Raw genomic sequence first — 16436 nt, 5'->3', positions numbered from 1 at the left:
ACATCGGAGTGGTGACGCTGAGGCAGCCGGTTGTCGTCGCCTTCCAGGAAAATCTACGTGACTTGAATGAAATCTAAACCCATCCCACTCTGGATGTTAGTAAGCCTGCTTGCAGCAGAAAGGCAGTATAAGGACAGTTTCTCTATTTCTTGGAAAAATGATGCCTGAAAGGACACGGAAATGGACACTGGAAGAGGACATAATGCATGCGCACAATTTAATGTGACCATTACCGCCGTAATCCACTCATGAGGTGAAAGAGAGAATGGTATAGTACCTTCTTTCTTTCGGATTATGCTCATAAACTGTACAAACTGGAATCATTTATACACGGTAGTCTCCACGCTTGCGTTTCAGCCCATGAACAAGTACGTAGAATGTCGACGGCAGGTTGTTTCAATTCCAGCCGCTCTCGAGCCTGTCGTTCCACGACGATGGAAAGCAAAGCTGATTAATGAAGATAACTGCAGAGATGTGATGTGAAAACCGTTTCCCCGGGGCTCTCTACTCATGCGCTTGATTCGTTGCGAAAACGTAAGTGCTTTTTTGGGCGCAGCTCCCCTTTTAAAACAGAAAGCCATCTTATACCGTGAAGCATCAGGCGAATGTCCGCTGCGTAGGTTTTTAGAAGCGCCCGTCCAGACATTGCTTTTTCATCGCTCAGCTGCAAAGTAGAAATGAAGGGAACAATCACCGAAAGCTCCCGCGTGAAGCGAAATATCAATTCCTATGAGACTATCAATCCTCATTCGGGGGTGTGAAATTACGAACTTGGGCCAGCACCTCAAGATGCAACATGTCCCAATTTCGGCACTCATTAAATTCACTGCCGGATATTTTAATATGCTGCATGTGGTTCAATGAAAGGCATGACTTTATTACTGTAATTAAAGCCACACCCTCTTGCAGGATGGCAATGACTGTTTACTGAAACTTTTTCTCCCTCATTTTGGTTTCACCATAGAAAATTGGCCTAATCATCAGCTTTTGATGTCGTCTACGCTCGACAAAATCCTCCATAGCGGAATGAAATCAAGCGACGGACACATTTTGTTCTACTGCCTACTTACTGCCCTTTTTTGACCTGTACGCTTTCTATATCTGAAATTTTCCTGGCTTCATGTGGCGTGCAAGGCAGCACCAATAGCTATTTTCTTTATTTCGGTTGCCCTCGGAAGCGGTCGCTTCAGAGCTACCGTTTTGCGAACTCTATCCACTAAACTCTTAAAATGTATATTAAAAAATGGTCAGACATTATCAGAAAGTTCAAATACCTTCAAAGTGTACTCTATTTTTGCCATCCTATTCGTCTGAGTAAAACTCGGTTACAGTTCGTAACCATTTTAGACCGAAGTTAGGGATTTTCACTGCCCATTGTAGAGCGCCATGTGAGGAAAGCCTTAACCACGTCTCGTTTTTGATTTCGCAGAAACGTCGGTAATTATATTTGGAGAATGGCTGCCGTTGCTTGCCTATGTTATCTAATTTTCGGCTTCGTCCGCATTTTATACCTCTGCAATCTCCTATTCTCTTATTGAAACTTCTGTGCCAGCTCTTGCACCGAGGGAGATTAGGTTTCACCGATGGAAATGCAATTAGCGAGAGTGAAATTCTTGACCGAAAACAGCAGCGTCTGTACTAATAAAGAAATAGAGTATATTGGCAAGAGGCTTCTATTTCTTCGTTATTACAGTTAATTCTGAGGTCAGTGCCCCTTTATGTATCTAAGTAAAAGATTGTGCGAACATACCTCTGAGCGTGTGGTACTAAAGAAAATAAAGAAATCTTCGATTGCGGCTTGCACCATATTTTTATTTTATTTTGCTAGTTTGATCGTGAAGTTTAGACGCTTTATCTAACTTTACTGCAACCAGTGGCAGTTTTATTTAAAAAAGAGGCGGCGAAGTTTGAATATTTATCACGGTTTGTCTTCCGCTTGCACATTACATCAACCCTACCAGACTTCTTGCTTGACTGAGCTTTGAACTCGTCGGGTTAACAGGCAGTGCTATTGCAGAAAGGTGTTAAAACTAAAATTGTGCGCCTGCTGGTTTAGTGTTCCCAAATCGTTCCAGATTAATCTCTCACCGCATTTTAAACTGCATAAAAATTCATGAGCTCCTTCGGGTCTTTTACCACCTGTTTATTCTGGTAACGACATGAGCAATTTGGTGTACCAGAGCAAAAACACATATCGCGTGAGGGACAACGCGCAAACTTTTTTTTTCAAAGACACCGGAAAAAGAACGTCGCGCGTCATTGCTCATGGGTCTTGTTTATCACAGGGTGATAATGTGACTACTGAGGCCCATTCTTCATTATAGTGCAGGCGTCTGAAGAGCACTAAGCATTTGAATATCCGCTTAGTAATCATGCCTGGTTGCAAAAAAAAATGGCTGAGGCTTAACTTGGTTAACCCTGGTCAGATCGAAGCATATTGATGGCTAGGCCTGGTAATACATGGCTTTCCTTGGTTGAATACTTGGTCATTTTAATACAACCACTAGAAGCCTTCGTCGTGGGGGAAGACAACGGCATGGCTACAGCGGAACGCCGACTAACCCCGAGACGCGCCTTGGGTGGGCGCCTGGATTGCCGCGGAAGCCGCATCAGCCTGCCCGGTGGAGCGAGCGTTTCACCTACACCGAGTGTGAACGCGCGTTAGAAATGCGCGGGAATGCCGCTCGAGGACATTCCGGTGTCTGTGCGATGGCATCGTTCTCCCTCTCCCAGCGCGTGACGGCGATCTGTCATGACGTCATGGGTCACGTGGTATGTCACATGGTGTGTCGTCACTGTACCACGTGGTCTGCACGGCGTGCAACCACAGCGACGGCGCGAGCTGGACCTCATCTTCCTCTGTCGTGACGTCATGTGTCACGTGGTATGTCACGTGGTGTGACGTCACTGTACCACGTGGTGTGCACGGCGTGTAACCACGGCGAAGGGCTGTAGTGTACCTCCGTCTTCCTCTGTCGTGACGTCATGTGTCACGTGGTATGCCACGTGGTGTGACGTCACTGTACCACGTGGTGTGCACGGCGCATAACCACGGCGAAGGGCTGTAGTGTACCTCTGTCTTCCTCTGTCGTGACGTCACGTGGTATGTCACGTGGTGTGACGTCACTGTACCACGAGTAATATGCTTCGCATAAAAATTGGCAGTGGCTTAGCTCTGCTATGCCAGGATATACGTAGCGTGAGCAGTGACGTCACGTGACTCTGCGCCGGCGGCAGCGGCCAGGCGCGGCAACTGTGTGCAGTGACGTCATTCGCTCCTCGCGCATGCGCAGTATGGTGGACGGAGAGAGCCCGCGAAACGGCGAGACAGTGGCCAATGTAGCTCACGCTACAAAACTTTGCGGATTTTAAGACGGAAGGCAACAGGAGCCGCAAGCAAAGGAAGTGTAAGGAAATGTGTTACTTTTAGGCCTTGTAAATGGCACGTCTATATTTAATGATTGTTTGCCTCAAAGCGACGGACTAGAGAGCACAAAAAACAGCCGTATAACAGTGCACTATGAACTGTGCTAAACCATCTGAGCTATGACGGCTGTAGTTTGAACTCCTGCTTTGGACTGCGTTCAGGTTGCGTGTAACCAAACCCTGACAGTGTTCATTACCGCCCTGTAGAATGCACGCTGATACAGCAGGGGACATGTGAAAGGCGACCGAACGATGAGGGCGGCAGCTTTGCGAGATTTTTTTTCCTACCTCTGACATCAAGACAGCCAGAACTGAGGCCCTATTCAAGCTGTGTAGCAGATAAATGTAGGGACAAAGGGAGCTGGTTATAACATAAATCTCAAAGAACCCGACAGTCACCAAATTCAAAGAAAGTATAAGACACCTTGTGTTTTTTTTTTCATGTGTGGTGTGGACCAACCTGAAATCAGTAGTGATTTTGGCGAACGTTGGCTACGTTCAAATGTACCTCACAAACAACCTCATGAAAGGGCTTTCGTCCTTGTATTCTTGCTGCCATAAGTAAAATACACGGCTGCCGCTCTCCCCGAGCGATTACGTTCCATTTGTCACTTGCGGCATTACGGGTGTTCTACGTTCACCGGTAGAGACGAGGACCGCGCTGGCGGACACTCTCAAGGTTGGCTTGCGTGAATATGCTTGAAAGTAGAATGTTGGACCACTGGTGTCACAGTGCAATTGTTACAGAACCGTACGGGAAATACGGAGGATTCGGATCGTGGATTCGGATGTCATTGGCGGCAGGAGGCAGCTTTCCTTCTACATTCCACTCAATTATCGTTCGGGCAAAAAATTATTACGCTAAAAATTTTCAGTGCTGAGCGCCGTAAACAAAAACAAGACTTGCTTGAACTTTTCTTGGCTCTTATCTCTGTTGGCTGCAGTGAAATGCAAGTCATAACACGCACCTCGAGTCCCTACCCTTGTGAGCTCTATAGGCCGATGATAGGTATATCAAATTTGATTAGCATATTTAATAAAAAAAGCTCTCACTTTTTTCATTTTCATGGGCGAAAAAGCGAAATAGCTACAACTACGTCCCTCCTGTAGCCTCGCCCCATAAGTGACAGTACTCCTAGCGGATGCTCGAGCATGTGATCACATGTGGCACAATGTAGACAGTGCCATTTTTCGACCCACATTGCGTTATGTTCCAGTAAAATTGTGCGGTAATAAGGGTCAGGTCAAAACTGGGCAGCGCAGTACTTGGGGATGAGGTCAATGTATGAATGTTTATGTACGACATACTAAGAAGGTTAACAGCGATATACGTATATCGTCAGGACGGCACCTGTAGTACGATGTTCACTGACAAAAAAAAACATACTGCTTCGCTTCTTTTGAGAGTGTAGAATGTCTGGATAGAGGCTGAATTTCTATTTTTTAAATGTTTCGCGCAAGTGACTTTGCTTTCTCATAGGGGCATGGCGATTCTGGTTCTGCAGATGCAATAGTATTTCACCTTTGCAAGTTTCACATTGCCATATGGAGATCACACTCTCCAAAACGTATTTTCAGTAATTTAAACTCTTTAAAATAAAAATCTGATTTTCTGCCCCAAAGAATAGATCTTCCCCGCCCAGGTTCCTGACAGCATAAATAGGGGCTTCGCCTGAAGAAAACACAAAAATAACAAAACTAAAACGCTGGTTATGAGTTCCCCACTTATGAAACCACATCGATTGCGCATATATATTTTTTTGCCAATAAACATATGTTATTTGATTAAGCCGATGTCGCTGCATTTCATATCACAACAGGAGCTGACTTCACCCATCCCGAATTTGTGCAACACGAGAGTAGTTTGAGTCATCAAGCTGGTCGCATATGGGCTGAGCGCGAAGAGCTGCAAATGTCTAAGTTTAGAGCGTGGATCCAGGGAGGTGTCTGGCTATGATCGCTACTTTAACGAGAAAGCCAGCCAGAAGCTTCTACAAAAGGTCTCTTTGTCAGCCTTCGCATTTGCTCTTAGTGCGTGAGCACTCTATGCTTGTTTTTAGTTTGGTTTTAAAAGGCTTTAACGTTCCAAAGCGACTCAAGTTTTGAGGGACGCCGTAGTGAAGGGCTCCGGAAATTTCGACCACCTGGGGTTCTTTAACGTGCACTGACATCGCACAGTACACAGGCGGCTAGAATTTCGCCTCCATCCAAATTCGACTGTCGCGGCCGGGATCCTCACTAGCGAAAAAGCTGTCCTGTCTGGTGGTGAAGCCTCCACCAGTGACCTGGCACCTGCCGCGGTTTGCAGGTGCAGTGTGCTAGCACTAGGTAAGTAACTAGCCAAAATGCTGTTATCTGACCCGGTGATGTCTCTAGCTGCCACCTTCGACGGTTAGCAGGTGGCAGAGGGGAAAGGGTGATGCCACTTTTCGCTGTCAGAGGAGAGGGAAGCGCAAGTGGGAGAGGAAGGAAGAAGAGAAGGTGACAGGCTACGGGTTACGGCTGACAAAGTGGAGAGAAGAAAATCGCTCTCTGCTTTTATTAGGTTAGCACTGGGTGGGTTACTAGCGAAAACACCGCTATGTGTCCGGGTGAATCGTAGTGGTGTGCTGCTGAAGTAAGAAAACAGCTTTCGTAGCCGCTGAAGCTTCAAGTGTACAACTTGAAATCAAAATGGCAAACAATTTCCTGTTTTCGATTAAGCGCTTCTACTCTTCGAAGATTGAGGGTTATGTTTGTTAATCTTTTTATGTCTGCTGTTGAGTGTTGCTCGCTATTACTTAGTTCACTAATCATTTCTGTCTGGTGCGTTTTCATGTCTGGTGTGTCTGGTGCGTTTTCAGATGTCTGGTGCGTTTTCAGATGAATATCATCGGGTGCTCAGTGAAATGTATGCGCGTTTTCCTAATTCCGCTGTTATTATATTTGGAGATTTTAATTTCCCAAGAATTAATTGGTCAACACTTTCCGTAGTGGACACAGATGCAGAAGCACATTCTTTTCTCAGCACTTGCCTTGATTTTTCATTAACACAACTCATTAACCAACCAACACGATCAACTAAAGCCTCTTCCAATGTACTTGACTTAGTTCTCACAAACAAACCTGATATATTTTCAGGCATAACTCATGAGGAACGCATCTCTGACCACGATGTTATCACTGGGTACATTAAATTTCGCGCTAGTAAAAAGATAACTACTAAAAAGAAAATAAGATGTTACGGCAAAGCAAATTTTGATGCAATTAATGCAGAATTATTAATGTTTTCTGATAAATATTTGCATGATTTCTGCTCTCGCTCTATAGAGCAGAACTGGATCCTTTTTAAAACTGCCCTCAATGATCTCATCGACCAGTTCATTCCCATGTTAACCATTACCTGTGATAGCAGTTCTCCTTGGTTTACCAACCGTCTTCGGCGGCTGAAGAACAAAAAGAAAAAACTATACAGACAGGCAAAACTGAATGGTCTTGTGAGTTCACATGACAAATACAGAGCATGTGAAAAGGATTATAAGGCACTATTAAAATCTACTCGGCGCAACTTTTTTTCTCATGACTTGTCGTCCATGCTTGAAAAATAATATTCGCCGTTTTTGGCGTGTGGTAAACCCAGCAATTCGACCTGACATCACTCTTACAGATTATGCTGGTGTTCCCATCCCTGATTCAGAGTGCGCTCAACTTCATAACGATGCGTTTGTAACTGTGTTCACAGATGAAGACATTACTTCCTTGCCTACATTAAGCGCCCTAGTGGAACTAACTATGGACGAGATAGTCATCAGTGAGCCTGGTGTTTTATCTCTACTAAACAATCTCAAAACATCTTCTAGCGCTGATCATATGGGCTTCAATAATAAAATTTTAAGGAATACATCACATAGCATTTGTTCCATGTTAACCGCATTATTTTCCCAGTCGCTATCAACTGGCACCATTCCTAACGACTGGCGCATAGCTAAGATAATACCAATTTTCAAATCAGGTGATCGTGCTTCTCCGCTTAACTATCGTCCCATCTCCTTAACAAGTACAGTTTGTAAATTACTCGAGCATATTATACATACTCAGGTCATCAACTACCTTGAAGATAATAACATTATCTTCGATCATCAGCACGGTTTTCGCAAGGGCTACTCACGCGACACCCAACTTGCCGGTTTTGTTAACGATATTCATGCACTGATTGACGCTGGTTTTCAAGTTGACGCAATATTTTTAGATTTTTCTAAAGCATTTGATCGCGTTCCACACCAAAGGTTGTTGCTTAAACTTTCCCAACTGAACATTCACCCTAATATTATTGCATGGATAGCAGATTTTCTCTCATCTAGAATTCAGTTCACATCAGTTAACAACTCTAACTCATGTTACGCTAATGTTACGTCTGGAGTTCCACAAGGCAGTGTACTGGGACCTTTACTTTTCCTCATCTATATTAATGACTTACCCAATTGCGTGACGTCCAGAATCAGACTATTTGCTGACGATTGTGTGCTTTATCGACGTATAACCTGTAACACTGACAGCCAGCCACTGCAGTCTGATCTTGAAGCGATAAGCACATGGTGTTCTAATTGGTTAATGCCTTTAAATCTTTCCAAAACTAAACTCATGTCTTTCACCAACAAGCCACGTATTCCTACCGCCTACTTTCTTGATAACAATAGCGTAGAATTCACCACAAGTTACAAGTATCTTGGCATTAACCTTCAATCCGACTTATCATGGAATCATCATATTAATCTCACTCTTGCCTCCGCTAACCGTACTTTCGGACTTCTCAAACATAATTTAAAAGAGGCCGCGACACATGTAAAAAAACTAGCGTACACCACATTAATCCGTCCGAAGCTCGAATACGCGTCTGCCATTTGGGATCCTCATCAGAATTATATCATCAGTAACATCGAAGCCCTGCAAAACCGTGCTGCGCGATTCATCTTTTCTGATTATTCATGTTACACCAGCGTCACCTCATTGAAGACTAAAGCCGAGTTAGATAACTTAGCACTGCGCCGAAAAATTTCCCGTCTATCACTCTTCCACAAGCTTTATCACCATCCTTCCCTTCATGATGAATTCTTTCAGCCACCGCCAGTTATCTTTCCACGTCGCGATCATCCTTACAAAGTTAAACGCATTAACTGCCAGTCATTCCATTATGCCTATTCTTTTTTACCACGCACAATAACCGAATGGAACGCTTTGCCATCAGAAATTGCCACAGAATCTGATCTAAATAAATTCCAACATCTTATGCACTCATGTTTCAACAACTAAAAAGGTATTTTTTTAGCGTTCTTTTCTTCTGCCTTGTCTTCTTTTTATTTTATAATTTTTGTTTTGTACTTCAGCGCACCTTTTCCAGTGTCGTCTTTTTCTTTTTCTAGCGGTGCTGTTATTTATGTTCAAATTTTGCTTTTATGTGCATTGTTGCGACCCTTTCTGTGAATGCGTATTTATGATTAATATTGTGTGATTTCTATTTTATTTTAGTGCAATATTTTTAACCTTATAACAATGCCTTGGACTTACTCCCCCCCCCCCCATGTAATACCCTCAAATGAGGGCCTTTGGGGGTATTTTGAATAAATAAATAAATAAATTTATAACCGAGTTTCATGTTCTTCTGTTGCTGTAATAACAAATGTGTACATTGGGCCTACACTAGCCTCGGCTATTGGCCCAGTAGTTTTTGCGAACGGTTCGTAATATCTGAAGAGAAAATAAATAAAGAAAAACAAAGGAAAAAGAAAGGAAGGAAAAAAGAAGCAAAGAAAGAGAGAAGGAAAGAAAGAAATGAAGAAAGAACGAAGGAAAGAAAGAGAGAAAGGAAAGAAGAAATTAATAACGAAATAAAGAAAAGAGAATGAAAGAAAGAAACAATCAAACAAAGAAAGAATGAAAGGAAGAAAAAAGAAAGAAGGAAGGAAAGCGCGCCTGCTGTAGCCAAGTAGAACGGCAGCAACACAGAGGCTCCAGCTTGCCGACTAGAAAACCGCTGTAAGCATCGTATGTGAAGGTTACATACATATCATGCTACCACCGCTGTGTCCCATTTAGCTTGATGAAGAAACACGGTGGTTGATTTTTTAATCTCTCGATTTTGTTCCGGGCAACATAAGGTGAAGCCCCAATTTTAATCACTATGTAGTCATTTCTCGCTTGAGAAGATATTTTTTTAAGCATCCACAACTTGCGCACACTCTCGCTGCCAGGCTTACGGTCTTACCGCAGCTGTTGCTGCCAAAGCTCCTAAATTTCGTGTGGCAGGGTAGTTTGGGGAGAAACCCAGCTAACTTGACGAAGTAGGCTCGCGGCTTGACAACAGTGATGAAACTGCTTCGGAGAAGTGGGCGCGTGATGAAATTAGCACGGTCTCTGTCGGCGCGGCGCCCGAAAACCGGGTCGCAAGCGGCAGTTTGTGTCACCTACCTGAATTAGAGATGCGCTGCTCAGGGAGTAGGAACACACCAGTATATTCTCGTTGCAGTGCGTCTTTTGGATGGATCCGGTAGGGCATCTTCAGCGCGTTAGACTAGTAAGGGCCGTGGCGGGGGAGTTCTGCAATTCTATGTTCTAGATGAGTGTAAGAGAGGACGGGGGTGAGAGGAGGGAATATGGGGTAAAGGCATAAAGTGTACTACATATTATGCAGATCATGACGGATTGCTTAGCTGAAACCTTCCCGTAAGCGCTATAGGTTTGTGAAAATTCAATTTCTTCTCGTTGAACAGTTTAAAATGACAAGCGGCTTGCCAGCACTCTCAAGGGCGGCTGATGCGCTTGGAGTGGACCGGACGAAGCCGCTTAAAACTTCGGCCAGTGCTTCATTCAAGCCGTCAACTGGAGATGAGCCACTAAGCTTTTTATACCTAGTTCTTCAAACAGCCGAAGTTTACAGCACTCGCCGTACTCGTAGTGCGGACGCATTTCGTCTTCCTGTACTATTTATTATTCTCCGAACACTGGAAACAATGAAAACATCATGCCGCTCTGAAATTAATCTTCAAGTTGCCCATTTATTACAGTGACTAGGAGTTTCGACAGTTATTCAAGTATTCCACAAATTTCTTCTTGACTTCATCTCTGCGTGCTTCAAAAGAAAATGTTTTGTGACCGTGTTAACAGTCATCAATTGCAGCAAGTTATGAGCTTAAGCTGTCATATCTTAAACTCGAAGCACATAAAGAGCCAATGTTTACACTCTTTGTTCGTCAGCTGTACCTTAATAAAAAATTAGGGGGCACTTTGACTTTGGTGACACTGGTGACGTCACCACCAGAAGACGTCACACATAATTGATGACGAAGTAATGACAAATTACTAATTAATGACCAATTACTGATTAATGACTAAGTTCTAATTGACTGCTAATTAATGACGCTTAAGCTCTCCTATAAGAGTGGAACGCAACAGCGCGTTGTAGCGCTGCCAGGGAGTCCACGGAACGCCACCACCCGTTCGGCGCGATGCGTTGCCATTTGAACACAACGCTTTTTGAGGAAAGGAAATGGCGCAGTAATTCTCTGTCATCTCTGTGGACACCTTAACCGCACCGTACAGGAAGGGAGGAAGTGGGAGTGAAAGAAGAAAGAGAAAGTGGGGCCGTAATGAAGAAAATGAAAATTGTAAATGGAAAGGAAATTACGCAGTGACTGTCTCACATATCCCGGTGGACACCCCTCAAAGCGCGCACACAGCTGCCGATACGGCCGCCGACACCGCTGTTGGCACGGCTGCCGACACGGCTGCCGACACGGCTGTCGACGCGGCTGCCGACACGGCTGCTAACGACAGTATGAGGCATTAAAGGCTTTCGCCTTAATACGAAGTTATGAAGGTGGCCTGGAGCACTATACGGGAGAAGAGAGAAGAGGAGAATCGCTAGGAACGAACCTTCGGTTGTGGCATTTTCCTGTTGAGCCAAGGTTCAAAGGCTATAGTTCCGGCTTGGGGGCTGAATCTCAAAGGAGGCTAAATGCAAGAGCCCACCTACAATGTGGTGTCGTTCTATGTTGGTTAAACACTTCCGATGCTTGAAAGAATTCTGGGTTCCTCCATTACGGAGTCCCCCAGCACGGGGTTTCCTTGAGCCAAACCAATAAAAAACTGCATAATAAATTATCAAGCTAATACAGTAGGTACATTACAAGGACTCAAAAAATTTTTGTGTTGCGATAACAATTCCGAGCCACTTGGTTACAATGAAGAGTGGGCGTAAATAGGGAGAAGAGAAAGTAGCAAGGATAATAGTTCAATAGCAGTGCTCCGGAGTAAGGTCAGGGGAATGATGGTTGGCTGGTTTATGGGGTTTAACGTCCCAAAGCGACTAAGGCTATGAGAGACGCCGTAGTGGAGGGCTCCGGAAATTTCGACCACCTGGGGTTCTTTGACGTGCACTGACATCGCACAGTACACAAGCCTCTAGAATTTCTCCTCCAAAGAAATTCAACCGCCGCGGCCGGGATCGAACCCGCGTCTTTCGGGTCAGCAGCCGAGCACCATAACCACTGAGCCACCGCGGCGGCGGTCAGGAGAATGAAGACATCGACACACCCAGGCTGAATGCAGCGGTGAAAAAACATGACCTAACCGATGATATGAATATTATCGCGATGTCATGAAAGCCCCCTATCAGGAAAAACCATCTCGGGTCAATCTCTGAGGCCTCCGAAAAAGCATTTCAGAACAGAACATTCAACCTCCAGCGGGATTCGAACCCATGACGGCATTAACAGATCGACTTCGCCTGCCGCTGCTTTAAATCACCCGGCCATTGCCACCGCCTCTCCCCTCGCATCTTACCTTGCCAGCCTCGCGCGCTCTGCTTTCAATATTGTCCTTTTCATCAACTTTCATGCATACCAAACACACTTGGGCCCCTAAAACAGTCGCAAGGGATTTCCATATCTAGAGCGTTGAGTTGTCACACAGAAACGGGTGAGATCTCAACCACCAAGTAAAAGGTTTAAGGATGGGCCATATGATGAGCATGGGGACAGTTACACGAAACCGCGTTCCACTTCAAGAGCCAGAAAGATTACACGGAAGCGCTATCTCACGGAAATGAAGCCAGTCATACAAAAAGGCGGGATTTGAACGTCAGCATTAGGGTAACAAAGAAAAGTGTGGAGTAGCAGGCCAGGGCCATGTTACCACCGGCCGACCTCTCCACCTTTCCCTCATTAAATGCCGCCGCGGTGGCTCAGCGGTTATGGTGCTCGGCTGCTGACCCGAAAGACGCGGGTTCGATCCCGGCCGCGGCGGCTAGAATTTCTTTGGAGGAGAAATTCTAGAGGCCCGTGTACTGTGCGATGTCAGTGCACGTTAAAGAACCCCAGGTGGTCGAAATTTCCGGAGCCCTCCACTACGGCGTCTCTCATAGCCTTAGTCGCTTTGGGACGTTAAACCCCATAAACTAAACTAAACTTTCCCTCATTAAAATTCTTTTTTTTTGTTTTTTTCACTCCGACTCCGAGCCATGCGGACGCGCTTCGCATGGGCTCCGTAAATTATCGCGACCACGGCGAAACGAAACAGCGCATTGACCCAAGACTGGTACCAGACGAAGCGGAACACGATCCGGATTCCGTGGATACCTATCGCTACCAGGCAAGTGGGTCCTCTGCCGAATATTCGACGGAAACATTTTTCGGACGCCGTGTTGAAAGCTAGGCATAGATGCGACCACGGCATCGACCGAGCCGGCTAGGCCTAACGCGACGCCGGTGACGAGTACGGTCACGCAAGATGATCCACGCAGTAGAAGGCGAAGCTGTAACGGAGGCAGAGCTTCAGGATGACGGATGGATCCCCGCCGCCCTCGCCGCGCAGAAGAAATACAGGAAAAATAGGCAAGCCGCCAACGGAACGCCGGCAGCAGACGCTGACGGGCCGGGGCGTCTCTCTGATCACAGCAAGGCGTCCAAGGATGGAAACTCTGCTACACCCAAGCCGCGTCCGCCGCCGCTATTTCGAGGCAAACCGCTGCCAAAACTCCCGCAAGACGACTACATAATCGTCGTACGACCACGGACGCCACTCGATCTGAAGACGGCATCCAGGTTGGAGATTACCGAAGCCATCTGTACTGCGCTAAAACTGCCTCCAGCGGAGACTGTCCAGAATGATAGGTTCAGAGTGCATCCGTCGAACAACACTCTGACCATCTGCACGCCAAACATGCAACGTGCCGAAGCTTATAGTCGCCTGACATCTTTTCAGATGGCGGACCAGCTGTTTGAGGTTAAGTCCTATGTACCAAAGCCAGAGGATTCTGTCCGAGGTATCGTCTTCAACACTTACACGAGAGAAACGGACGAGGAGATCCTAGCGGAACTTCGCGCCAAAAATCCCGACACGGATATAATACACGCGCGAAGATTGGGGAAGACCAGGCACTTCTTCATCATATTTGCCGGAAATCACCTCCCAAGATCCATCAGATATCTGATGTTCGATGAAATCGTTCATCCATACCACGACAGAGTGGAAGCTTGCTTCAAGTGTTGGAAGGTTCGACACCGCATGGACGTCTGCCCACAACCATTCCGCGAACTCTGCCGCAGGTGTGGAGTCAACCACGCTCAGCCCAAGCAGGGCGAACAACATACGTGCATCTCCACTTGCATCATCTCCAGGGGTCATCACTTCACTGGTAGCCGCAACTGCAAGTTCCGCTTTCAAAAGCAAGTAAAAGAAGCCAACATGAAGAGGGCCAACAACAGCTAGGGCCAAAAACAAACCGACGAGAGGCAATCGCGATCCAGGAGCAAGCATCCACCAGGGGGACGCCACCGCAGCAGATCGTCATCCTTCCCTCCCTTAGGCAGCGACGCCTCGTCGAGAAGCGCCAGCAGATCCGCCAGCCGCAGCCGATATCGCGACCGCAGCGAAAGCCCGGGACGTAAGAGTGTGACCTGGCACACAGACCCCGAAAAAGAAGCCCTTCAGAAACAGGTGAGGGAGCTTCGAATGCATAACCAGCGCTTGCAGTCCCAAATAGACAAGCTGAGGAAGCTAATAGGCCAACATGCCGTAACTCCTTCGAATCAACCAAAATCCTACAAGGCAGTGCTACAGCAGTCTGCAACCACAAGTACTCCACCTGAACCCAAATCACCTTCCCAATTAGGCCCCTCAGTGATCAAACACACATCCCCTGCTCTTCCCAAGCAAGACGATAAGCTAGGAGATAAGGCTATGTACGTGGAGGTGGCATCTAGACTTAAAAGACCGGCCAATTTGATGGCAGATACTCCTCTCACACCTCCCAAGAAAAAAACCGAGACGACGGTAGCAGATTTAGTCGACAAAGTGGACCTCAGATTTACCAAAGTAGAGGCCGACAGAAAGGCCGAACTAGAACGTCTAGATGCCAAATTCGCGACTACACTGGCAGAATTCAAAAGATTTATCATCGACGAAGTTAAGAAAGAAATGGCCAACCTAGCGCCCAGGATCACTACACACGGAATGTAACCAATTCATGGGCAATATGGCCCCCCGCCCGCAGAGAATTAGCGTATGGCAGTGGAACTGGAGGCACTTCCTTCTCAAGAAGGATCACCTGCAGCTTCTAATCCAGAATACTGAAGAAAATCCGGACGTAATAGTGCTCCAGGAGAATAGAGGAAAAACCAAATTAGCGGGATTCAAAAGCTTCATGCAGAAAGGCGCGGACACCAAAAAAGAACAATTAACCGCTATTCTAGTACAAAGAAACATCACTGCTATCCAGCACGAATTCGATGGCATAGCCGGTAATTACACTCTGATAGAGGTTGTTCCTCGCAATAGAGGAGACAGAAATCTTTTCATACTAAATGTGTACAGCTCTCCCCAAGATAAAGGGCGGGCTAGCCGTTCCAAATTTATTGCGTAAGACTATGCACTTCACTAAAGGAGCGCAACTCCTCGTAGTCGGAGACTTTAACGCACCCCATGCTGAAGGGGGATACGTTAAATCCACCAAGAAAGGCACGAAGCTATGGAAAACTTCACGCGATCTCGGCCTCACTCTACTTAATGATCCCCACTCCTGCACCGCGGCTAGGCAACAGCGTCAGCAGGGATAGCACACCCGACCTGACCTTCACCAAGAATATAACTGAAGCCAAATGGCATAACACCAGAAATACGGCAGGCAGCGATCACTGCATTATAAAAATCTCGTTTCATACGTCCGCACACAAGTCAATTCCAACAAGCACTACGATCACGGATTGGGATAACTTTAGAAAACTTAGAGAAGGTACCGCTCCCACCAACATCGAAAACTTAGATAGTTGGGTAGAGCAGCTTAAAAATGACGTGCGCAAGACGACCAAGGAGGTGGACGCGACGGAAGATCAGCCGACGCCTGACTCCAAGCTTGTACATCTCTGGGAAGCGCACAAAAGCATCCTCAATAGATGGCAAATAGCACTTAAGCTAAAGGCAGCCAAACTACAGAGGCAGATCGAAGCACATACATCCGACTTATCTAGGCAACAATGGGGCCAGATATGCGACAGCCTAAATGGTCAGTTAGGCAGCAAAAGGGCCTGGCTCCTCTTAAGGCACCTCTTAGATCCCACTCAAACAAAATCTACTACCAGATCTCACATGAGCGAAATCATTCACGGATTCCCCGGAACAGATGCGGAGCTCCTAGACGAACTTCGAAAGAGATACCTGAACACGTCCAAAAGCGACGCCCTTAACCGCTACACGGGTGCTCCCAACGAGGAGCTGGACAGAGACATAACAGACGCGGAGACATGGGCTGCATCGGTCACCTTCGCACAACATCAGCCGCGGGACCGGACGGAGTCACGAATAAGATGCTACGAAATCTAGATCGTAAATCTCTCTCGGCAGTTACCGATTTAATGAATGGATATTGGCGCAAAGGAGAACTTCCTCAGTCGTGGAAACACGCGTTAGTAACGTTCATTCCTAAACCCAACAAGAAGCTCAGCATTGACAACCTCAGACCCATATCCCTTACCTCGTGC

This window comes from Amblyomma mixtum, chromosome 2 (assembly GCF_055824585.1).
Source record: "Amblyomma mixtum isolate Tamu chromosome 2, ASM5582458v1, whole genome shotgun sequence".
NCBI classification, from domain to species: Eukaryota; Metazoa; Arthropoda; class Arachnida; order Ixodida; family Ixodidae; genus Amblyomma; species Amblyomma mixtum.
The sequence above is the reverse complement of the archived record's forward strand: the minus strand, read 5'-3'. Positions refer to the sequence as shown.